This window comes from Eriocheir sinensis, chromosome 1, assembly GCF_024679095.1.
Source record: "Eriocheir sinensis breed Jianghai 21 chromosome 1, ASM2467909v1, whole genome shotgun sequence".
NCBI lineage: Eukaryota > Metazoa > Arthropoda > Malacostraca > Decapoda > Varunidae > Eriocheir > Eriocheir sinensis.
In genome coordinates this window covers 29,005,221-29,016,812 of record NC_066509.1, presented here as the reverse complement: position 1 = coordinate 29,016,812, position 11,592 = coordinate 29,005,221, and positions in this window count along the sequence as shown.

The window sequence follows — 11,592 nt, the reverse complement described above, 5'->3', positions numbered from 1 at the left end:
TCATTCTTCTTTCATTTAGTCGCCCTCCTTCATCCTTGATCCTGCCGAAAAAAAAGGGGGAAAAGATGGTTAGTTGATTTTGTGTTAGGGGATGAAAATGGTTAGTTTTTTTTTTTTTTAAGGGGATAAAATAATAGGTACCTGTTTTGTGTAAGGGGGATATAAATGGTTATTTGGTGATCTGTAAGGGGATGAGTAAAGAGTATCTGAATATATGTAGTGGGACATAAATGCTTATTGTTATTTTTTTTAAGGAAAGCAAAAAATGGGTACATGATTTGGGCACGGGAAAAGAGAGTAGAAATGGTTAATTATTAGTGTAAGGGGATGAGATAATGGGTACCTTAATATGTGTAGGGGCAACATAATTGGTTACACTGATACTTTGTGCAAAGGGAACAAAAACTGGTTTCTCATTAAGTGTGTGGAACAAAAATGGTTACTTTGTTATGTGATTGTCGAAAGAATATTAACAACCTATTTTTTGTTGGTATTATTATCTCCTGCTTCTGCTGTTCATTGGCTGCTAGTGCTGCTGCTGTTGTTTCTTTCTACTGATGTCTCGTACTTCTGTCACTGCTGCTTTTCTTCTTCTTGTTGTTTGCTGTTTAAAGACACAAGGATTCAACATCACTTTTTCTCGTTGATGTTATTAATGCTGCTGCTGCTGCTGTTGCTGCTTTTCTTTGTATGTTATTTGTTGTTTGCTGTTTTCTTGATGTTCGTTTCTCTGCTTGTTTGTAGCTTGTTTGTTGTTTGTTCCTGTGTTTATTGCTGCTAATCTTTTTTTATGTTTGCTCTTTCAAGACTTGGGGTTTCAATATCCCTCGTGTTCTCCTTGCTGTCATTACTGTTTTCCTCGCCGCCGGGCCGCTGGTTTACCATCCCGCCACTTACTGATGGTGCATCGCGGCCGCCGTGGTTTATTTGGTCATTACTCGCCGGGTTTAATCTCTCGCGGGAGGCGGCGGCGACTTGGATTAGTTACATATTTTGTCTCTGCTAAACCCGCGGGGCGGCGTAACGAGCTGAGGGTGTGGGCGTGTTGGTGTATGGTTAGGAAGGGAAGAGCATCCATATTGCAACTATCACAACATTTACTACTACTATTACTACTACTACTTCTTATATGTGCCGGTGTTATTATTAATTAAGTTTGGGAGGTGTTGTGTTGGTGATTATCCTAACCACAACTATTACAACCTTCAATGCTACCTAGATAACAATCTACTACTACTACAACTACTGCTGCTGCTGCTCCTGCTGCTGCACCACGGAGGCCAGCCACACAAAGCGCCGCCAACATTAATTTAGACATCAACTCTCTCCTTTTATCCTCGTTTTCTGTTCGTCTGTCCCGCTTTCTTTTGTTGGCCTTTCTTATAGCTTGCCACATTTTCCAATAGTTTCTAAGCTCGATTGCCAATTTCTTTTTTTCATCATTTTCCTTAAGTTTATTGAGTGTATTCTGATTTATCTCATTTATTATCTTTTCTATAGCATTCGATTTTTTCTAATTACGAGTATATATTTTTTTTATCTTCAGTACTGCTTTGATATTTATTTATCCGCCTGTTTTGGCCAGTCACTTTTAACCTCATATTCATACAAACAAAAAAAAACGGGAAAGGACATCAAGGCGGTACAATTATCAGGTAAACGGGCAAAGGATGATGGAAGAAATAAGATAATTAGTCGATAAGTTGACCCTGTGATGATCCAATAATGACAACACGACCAACACACACGAGGGAGGGATGCAGCAAACACGATACAAGAGACAGATGCAAGGAGAGAAAGATAGAGAGCAAGAGAAAAAAGGAACACACAAAGCAGACGGAACCGAAAAGAAAGAAGTATGCAACGACGCGTTTATGTATATCGATGACACTGTGTGGATGAAGGAAGAAAACAAGGCGGGTAATAAGTAAAGACAACACAATAATATATGAAAGCAGTCACGCTAAACGGAAACAAACAAAAAATATACACACACAAAAAAAGTATCAACACATTAAAAAAGAATGCATAGAAAAAAAACTAAAAAATATTGAAAACATTAAAATAAGGAACGAAATATAGACATCAAAACAAGAAAATAAATAAAAGGCCAAAAAGAAATACGATATAAAAAAAGTTAAATTATAAACCACAAAACCACCCGACTGAAAAAAAAAATAATACAAAGAAAAAAAATCCACGAGTAGCCTTCATGTCCCTGTGATGCTTCTGAGGTGAGGCGAGGCGGAGGGTGGGCGACGGACACAGGTGGGGAGGGAGCAGGTGTGGGGAGGGGAAGGTGAAGGGAACACGCTGGAGCTATCAGGGGAGGAGGGAGGCGAGGAGAGAACAGGGCGAACCAGAATAAGGAAAGGAGAGAGAGGGACAAAAAAGGGAAGAAATAGAAAGAGATAGAAGTACTGTTTTTTTTTCCTTATTCCTCCTTTTATTCCTTTTTCATTTTCTACTATTTTTTCTTTCCTGGTGATCTTCCCACTGTTTTCCTCTTTCTCTCCTCGATTTTCGTTATTGTTTTCCTCTAGGCTCTTGCTCTTGTTTATGTTCCTCCTCCTCCTCCTCCTCCTCCTCCTCCTCCTCCTCCTCCTCTTCTTTTTAAACGTTTCTTTTTAATCTAATTTCCTTTAACCGTATATTTCTTCTTTCTCCTCCTCCTCTTCTTCTCTTCAGTCTCCAGGCTCTCCTCCCCTTCCTTCTCCTCCCACCTAACTTTAAATTTCTTGTACTCCTCCTCCTTCTCTTTCTTCTCCTTCCTATCTCCTCTTCGCCTCCCCTCTTCCTCCTTTCTGCATCATCTTACTCCTCTACCTACTTTTCCTCCTCTTGCACCCCACCCCCACCACAATATTACCCTTCCTACTTCCTCCCCTTCCTTCCCCTCACCCCCACTATCTCCCCTTTCCGTCCTCGCCCCAAGAAGATCAATATTTCAAGGGAACACAAGTGGCCATCACATTCCCGCCGCCTCTCCTGGGTACGAGGCGAGGTGGGAACCGAGCCCGGACCCGCACCCACCGCCGAGCCAGGACGTGACGCTGAGATGAAGGCTACAAAAAAGCGCTCGTTGGAAGCTTAGGGATGGCGATATTCTTTTTTTTTTTTTTATATTGGAGGATTTATGTTTTTTTTTCACGCGCGGATTTGAAGAGGCGTGGGAAAAAAAGGGTGACTGTGGGAAAGTTATCGGTGCTTCTAGATTTTTTTCTCATAGGGTGATGCAGTGTTGGGAATAGAGGGAGATGAGGGAAAATTATTGGTGGACATAATTATTTTTTTAAGTAAGGACCTAGATCGTGGGAAAAAAGGAAGATTGTGGGAAAGTTATGGGTGATATTGGATTTTTTTAATGTGTGTATTTGCGTGTGTGTGTGTGTGTGTGTGTGTGTGTGTGTGTGTGTGTGTGTGTGTGTGTGTGTGTGTGTGTGTGTGTGTGTGTGTGTGTACTTCATTGTAGTTTCATTACAGTGATTGTTTTGGTGTTTAATTAATGTTATCATCTGCTTTTTGCAGTGCTTACAGTTTATAGGAAGATTTCTGATGGTAATATTTTTTTCCTTGTTGTTGTTTTGTATCCTTAGTGTTGTTTTGTTGAAAATATTGCATTTATTGAATATAACTTATTTGATTCATTACTTCGTTTAAAGATGAAAACAAGACATTCAGGGAAGGTTATATTATTTCTCTTAATGATGCATTTTTTTATTTGTATTTTTCCGACTTTCTTTAATGTTCTTTGTATCTGCCTTTGTCTGTATTTGCTCTCTCTCTCTCTCTCTCTCTCTCTCTCTCTCTCTCTCTCTCTCTCTCTCTCTCTCTCTCTCTCTCTCTCTCTCTCTCTCTCTCTCTCTCTCTCTCTCTCTCTCTCTCTCTCTCTCCCTCCCTCCCTCCCTCCCTCCCTCCCTCCCTCCCTACAACAGTTTAGTCAGACCCCACTTGGAATATGCGGTACAGTTTTGTTCTCCCCACCATGCAAAAGATATTGCTAAATTAGAAGGTGTTCAGCGTCGGGCAACGAAAATGATCCCTTCCTTGCGCAACAAATCCTACGAAGAAAGGCTTTCTACCCTTAACATGTTCTCTCTTGAGAAACGTCGCCTCCGAGGAAAACTGATCGAATGTTTTAAAATACTTAATGGTTTCACGAATGTAGACAGATCAACATTGTTTATGATCGATGACAATTTGCGCACGAGGAACAATGGCGTAAAACTCAGATGTAGACAAGTAAATTCAGACTGCACCAAATTTTTCTTCACCAACGTTGTAGTGCGAGAATGGAATAAGCTTCCACCGTCAGTGGTCCAGTGTAACACGATTGACTCCTTCAAAAATAAGCTCGACCGTCACTTCCTGCAACTTAACATCAACTAGAGTAGAAATGCAACGTTTTGGAGTCTTCTGATTAATGTAAAATCACTTAGGTTTAAGGACAGACCACCAAGTCTGGACCATGGGGTCTGTGTGGTCTGATTTTCTATGTAAATCTATGTAAATCTCTCTCTCTCTCTCTCTCTCTCTCTCTCTCTCTCTCTCTCTCTCTCTCTCTCTCTCTCTCTCTCTCTCTCTCTCTCTCTCTCTCTCTCTCTCTCTCTCTCTCTCTCTCTCTCTCTCTCTCTCTCTCTCTCTCTCTCTCTCTCTCTCTCTCTCGTGCCAACAATAGGCAGCAATACCTTCCTCCCTCTTTAGGCGTCCTTCCACTCTTTCCTTCCTTTCCTTTCCCTCTTTCCTCTCTTTCCCTCTTTCTTCCCCCATCCCCTTCTCTCCCCTCTTTCCTTCCTCTCCTTTTCCCTCCCTTTCCCTTTCTCTCCCTTCCCCTTTTCCTCTCTTCCCCTTTTCCTCTCTTCCCCTTTTCCTCTCTTCCCCTTTCCCTTTTGTGTTCAGCCTGAAACTGGTCGCAGAATTCACTGTGGAAGGGGAATGGGAAGAGAGGAGGAGGGAAGGAGAAAGAAAAAATAAGAACAAATGAATGAGGGAAAAGAGAAGAAGGATAATGTGTCACGGACAGGGGCAGAAGAGAAGGCAGAAGGAAATGAAGGATAAAATGAAAGAAATTGGAGGACTAGAGGAAACGGCAAAGAATGAGAGAAATTAAAGTCATAACGAAAAAAAATCATCATAAAAACAAATCATCGGAAGTGATGGGGAGAAGAATGGTTGATGGGTAGTGATGGGAGGCAGGTGAGGGTAAGTGATGGGAGGCAGGTGAGAGGATCTGAAGGGAAGAGAAGATGAGTGGAAGTGATAGGGATGGAGATGAGGGGGAGTGAGGGGAAGAGAATAGGGTGAGGGGAAGAGGAGAGGGTGACGGGAGGTGATGGGAAAGAGAGCAGGTGAGGGGTGATGGAAGAAGAAAGGGTGATGGGATGGGATGGGAGGCAGGTGAGGGGATATGATGGGAAGAGAAGGTGAGGGAAAGTGATATGGATGGAGAAGAGGGGAAGTGAGGGGAAGAGAATAGGGTGAGGGGAAGAGGAGAGGGTGAAGGGAAGTGATGGGAAAGAGAGCAGGTGAGGGGGGTGATGGGAAGAAGAAAGGGTGATGGGATGGGATGGGGAAGAGGAGCGGGTGATGGGAAGTGGTGGGGAAGACGAGCGGGTGAGAAAAAAGTGATGGGCAGGAGAGAGTGAGGGGCAGTGATGGGTAGGACGAGTGGGTGAGGGAAAATAATGGGGATGCGGGTGGCGGGGAGGTGATGGGGTGCAGGTGAGGGGAGTTGTGTGTCGCCCCGGCCTGGCCACCTGTGATTCACTTCAGGTAATGGCTATGCACCTGGGCGGGGAGATGGATTAGGGGCGGGGACGGGAGGGGAGGGGATGGGAGGGGCGGGAAAGGGTGGAATGGGAGAGATGGATGATAAGGCGTGGCATAGTAGACAGGAGATGGATGAAGGGGAGGTAAAGAGAAGGGAGGAGGGAGAGAAGGAGAAATGGAGAGAGAGCCGCACGTGTGAGGGAAAAATAAGAAACAAATGAAGGAGGGGAAGAAGGGAAGACGAAAGAGGGGAGAATAGCGTGGGAAATAAAGGGGAATGAAGGTAAACGGAAGCGAAGGGAGAAGAGGGAAATGTAAAGGAAGAAAACCGAGAAAGGAAGAGGGGGATGAGGATGAGGGCTAGGAGAGGAAAGGAAAGGGGAGGAGTAGGAGAAGAAAAAGGGGAGGAGAGGAAAGAGAGAATAATGGAATGAATGGGAGATAATGGGAGTGCAGTGGATGGAAGGGGAGAGGAAAGGAGGATGGATATGGAAAAGGAAAGAGAAGGCAAAGAAAAGATGAAAAGGGGAAAAGGGGGGAAAGAAAATTATGGAAGGAGAAGGGGAATGGAAACGGGATGAAAAGGGGAAGAGAAGGCAAGGGAGGGGAAGTGAGGGGAAAGGTTATGCAAGTTATGGGAGGATAAATAACGGGGCGGGGAGGGGAGAGAGAGGGGAGGAAAGGAAGGGGAGGTGTGTGGAGGGAGGTAGGAGAGGAGGGATGGAATGGAAACTGCAAATAACGGAACGGGAAGTAAAAGGGATAAAGGAAAATATGGAAAGAAGGGAAGAGGAAGGGAATAGGAAGGGAAGGAAGAACTGACATACAAAACAAAATAAAAAAGAAAACAAACGTAAAAAAAAAAAACAATAAGACTTACCCTTTGACCCTTCCCTCCTTCTCTCCTTCCTTCCATTCCGTCTCTCCACATTCCCTACCTTTTCCTTACTTACTCTCTCACTTTTTCTCCACCTCCCTATCTTCTCTCCATACAAATTTGCCTCTACCTACCTCTCCTTCCTTTCTACTCCACGCTTTCTCTCTCCCTCTTTTCCCTTCTCTTCCTTCGTCTTCTTTCCTAGCACGCAGGGTAGAGTTCCAAACATTAACAACTCGATTGAAAAAGAAGTGTTTAGCTTCGTGCGACGTGAATCTTATACCACTTATCTTCAAATTGTGATTTCTTCTTGTTCTATTTGATCGATCGAAGTAAACTTCCGCATAAATATCACACGAATCCTTTAAACATTTTAAACACTTCTATTAAATCGCCTCGCATTCTTTGTTTTGACAGGCTGGATAAATTTACTTTTTTAGTCTTTGTAACTTAAGGATGGGAGGGGAGGGGAGGGGTGAGAGGGAAGAGAAAGAGGCTGAGGGTTGGAGATAGGAAGAGAAATGGAGGAAGCGAGGTATGAGTAGGAGGGGAGGGGTGAGAGGGAAGAGAAAGAGGCTGAGGGTAGGAGATAGGAAGAGAAATGGAGGAGGCGAGGTATGAGTAAGAGTTAGGGCTTGGGGAGGTGAAACATGGAAACATGGAAACATGGAAACGCAGGCAACAGAAAGTCTATTGGCTCATTACGAGGTTGCCCGCTTTGGTGATTTAATCTGCTCGACAGCCTGGGGCCTGGGGAGCAGATGAAAGCACCTCGATATTGAGGAGTAGATGAAAGCACCTCGATATTGAGGAGCAGATGAAAGCAACTCAATATTCAGTTTACTCCCGACGCAGCGAAGTGACGGTCGATTCTATATTTGAAGGAGTTGATAGTATTCGCATTTACTACTTCTGAAGGAAGATTGTTCCAGTGACGGATGACTCGGTTTGAAAAGAAACTCCTTCCGATGTCTGTGTTACATCGCTTAGACTGAATGGGTAAACCGTTATTTCTAGTTCTTAGGTTGGTTTGCAATTCAAAGAAATTGGAGTAATCGACGTTATTGAATTTTTTCACATACTTGAAGACTTGAATCATATCTCCTCGTAGGTGTCTTTTCTCTAATGTAAAGAGATTGAGTCGCTTGAGTCGTTCCTCGTACGGTTGAGCCCTTAAGGTTGGTATCATTTTCGTGGCGCGTCGCTGAATCCTTTCCAGTAAATCAATGTCCTTTCTGTAATTAGGAGACCAGAACTGTACTGCATACTCGAGGTGCGGTCTTACCATGGAATTATACAAGGATAGCATCACGTCTGGCGTTTTACACTCGAAGTTCCTCGCTATGAACCCGAGCATAGTGTTGGCTTTGTTGTATGCTTTTTTACAGTGATTCGCGTGTTTCAGGTCACTGCTGATAGTGACTCCAAGATCCTTTTCCTCCTGCATCGCTTGCAGAGGTCTCCCATTCATGATGTATGTGTGGTTACTATTTCTGGACCCAATGTGCATGACTTTGCATTTGTCAACATTAAAAGACATTTGCCATTTTTCCGACCATTCGATAATGTGATTGAGGTCTTTCTGAATGATTTCGCAGTCGGTCTTTGTGAGGGCCTTTCCCCACCTTAGTGTCATCAGCAAATTTCGATATTGTGGATTTCAGTCCTGCTTCGAGGTCGTTGATATATATGATGAAGAGAATGGGTCCCAGCACTGACCCTTGAGGCACTCCACTAGTGACTGGAAGCCAATCGGAAGGCTGTCCGTTGAGTAGTACTCGTTGTTTTCTGTCGGTGAGCCAGTCTCTTATCCACGCGATCAGATTGGCTCCAATGCCCGCCGAGTGCAGTTTCTTAAGGAGTCGCTCGTGCGGTACTTTGTCGAAGGCTTTCTGAAAGTCCAGGTATATAACATCACTGGGGATGTGGGCATCCCAGTTCTTATATATACCTTGGAAGAAGTCTAATAAATTCGTTAGGCAGGAGCGCTTGTTTCTGAAGCCATGCTGGGTGTCGGAGATTACATTATTGTCTTCTAGAAACTTAACAAGTTTGTCTCTAATAATCTTTTCGAGTATTTTTCCTGCCACTGATGTCAAACTTATGGGCCTGTAGTTTAATGCAACGCTTTTGTCTCCCTTTTTGAAAATTGGTGTTACGTTCGCCATCTTCCAGTCTTCCGGGACCTTTTTCAATTGAACAGACTGGTTGAATATGTTAGTGAGTGGCTGAAGTATTTGTTGTTTAAGCTCTTTTAATAACCGCGGGGACAAACCGTCAGGTCCTGTTGACTTGTTCGTGTCGAGTTTATCCAAATACTCTTTCACTTCTTGGTCGCATATTGAGTCAATTTTCAGGGGCGTGATTCCCCTCGGCGGGTCAGGGTTCTCGGGCATGGTTTCGATGTTTTCGACTGTGAATACGGATGCGAAGTTACTGTTGAGGATTCTGGCCATCTGTTTACTGTCCTGAGTTGCAGCTCCAGTCTCGTCTGTCAGGGGACCAATATTGGATTTTACTTTCTTTTTCGATCTGATGTATGTGAAGAATATTTTTGAGTTTGTCTTGATGTCACGCGCTATTTGTTTTTCGTAGTTGCGTTTACTACTCCGAATAAGGGTGCGACAAGCTCTGAGGCTGTTGTGGTACTGAGTACGGGCTTCGGCCGTGTCATTCTCTTTCATTAGGTTATAATTCCTTTTTTTTAAGTTTACCGCCCTTTTTATTTCTCTGGTCATCCACGGTGGATCTACGGCACCATTTACTCGCCTGGGTTTCGTCGGCACTGTAGCCTTTTCTACTCCCAAAAGCTTATCTTTGAAGTTGTTCCACACGTTGTCGATTGTATTGTCGGTTGTATTGTCGGTTAGGTGAAGTTGGTCCCAGGTCGCAGAGGGAAGCAGCTCACGGGCTAGGTTGAAATTTGCTTTTTTGTAGTCTGGTATCACTGACGGATTGTCTACGAGTTTGTGACTTATGTTGACATTGAAACGGATTAAGTGGTGATCGCAACCGTTAATTTTTTCACCAACTTCACAGTCGCGAATGAGGTCGGGGTCGCTTACTAATACCAGGTCCAGCAGATTGTTTTCTCTTGTTGGTTGTGTTACAACTTGAGTGAGGAACGAATCCTCCACCATTTCTATAAGCCTGTTACCCTCTTGATCTCCAGTCAATTGTCCCCAGTCAATGTTAGGGCAATTAAAGTCCCCAATTATTATTGCTTCTTTACTTTGTGTTAAAGAGTGAAGCTCTTCGTACAGGGCAGTGTCATCGGCTGCCTGTTGTTTTGGAGGCCTGTATACGGTCGCAAGTGTTAGTTTCTTATTATTCGCAGTTATTTCCACATAGACGGAGTCGTAATTCTCTGCGTCCTGTTTGTCTATTTTTATGGCAGGGAGCGTACTTTTTACGTAGCAAATTACTCCTCCTCCTTTCTTGTGCATTCGATTTTTTTGGAAGCTTTCGTACCCGGGAAATGACAGTTCAGATACTAGATGTGCAGAGTTGGCCCAAGTCTCTGTGATGGCTACCACATCTGGTTTCTCAGTTGCAATATACGCCCTAATTTCGTCCTTGTTGGGTAATAGACTGCGTGCATTTGTGTACAAAATGGAAATGTGACTACTGGTTTGGCCGCGTCGTGTTGAATGAGTTCGCTTGTCGGAGGCGTCGTTGGTTACACAGTTTCTTGCAAGCCGCATCGACGCTACGGTTCGGTTGATCAAGGGTTGCCTTTGCCTTGCCCTCGCCTCCAGTTTTTTGAATAGCTTTTCGAGAAGCTTTCAACTGCATCGTTCAGGAGCCTTCCTAGCCGCGCCGAACCAACCTCGTTCAAGTGGAGTCCGTCCTCCCAAAACAAATCTGGGCGCTGGTTGAAGTGATGCCATGCGTTCATGAACCCTACGCCTTCATCGTTACATAACTGCTTTAGACTAGTGTTGACGCCGTACGCTTTACTGTTGTTGTATTCGGCGAACGTATTGACTCTCTGTAGAATTCCAGAGACGATGATGTGAGGGGACTTGGTCTTGTATTTCCGAATGACTTGACGGTATTTTGCTAACAGGTCCTGAATTTGAGTTGACTGAAGGTCGTTGGTTCCCGCATGGATCAGATACACTGTGTCGTCCTTCGCATTTACTGAAACTGCATCGACAGCTGATTCAATATCGTCCAGTTTGGCTCCGGGAGGAGACGAGAGGGATGCGGGGAAGGAAAAGAAGAAGGGGGAAAGTGAGGGGACGTGGTAATGGAGAGTGAGGGGAAGAAGAGGCAAGTGGGGCTAGATGGAAGGTGGAGGTGGACGGGAAGAAAAAAAGGGGAGAGGAAATTGAAGGGAAAATGAAGGTGGAGGTGAGGGAAAGAAGAGGAAGAAGGAAATGGTGACGGAAAGTTATAGGGAGAGTTTGAGAAAAGAAAAAAGGAAAGGGGAGGTGAAAGGACGTGGTAAAGGGAAGGCAAGGGCAGTGAAGAGGTAGGGGAGATGAGGAAGAGGTAAGAAGGGTGAGAAGGACGACAAGAGGGAGATGAAGGGAAATGGTAAGGGGGATGAGGGAAAGGGAGGTGAGGGGAAGGGGTCCCATGCCTCTCTTTACCGGCACATCTGTTATGATGCCAATATCTCGCCCCTCCTCTCCCCTCCTTCCTATTTGTTCAATCACGAAGCGAGAGAGAGAGAGAGAGAGAGAGAGACCTACTGTGTCACAACGGTAGACTTTCTCTTTACATAATCTCCATTACCTGACAGCATTATTACGTGAAATATAGAGATGGCAACATAATAAAAAAAATGTGAACAATTGTACATGTTCTAGAGTAATAATGCTATTTGGTAATGGAGATTATGTAAAGAGAAAGTCTACAGTTGTGACACAGTAGGTCTCTCTCTCTCTCTCTCATCCATTAATTCACCGCCAGCGCCTAGCGACCTACAACATAAAAAC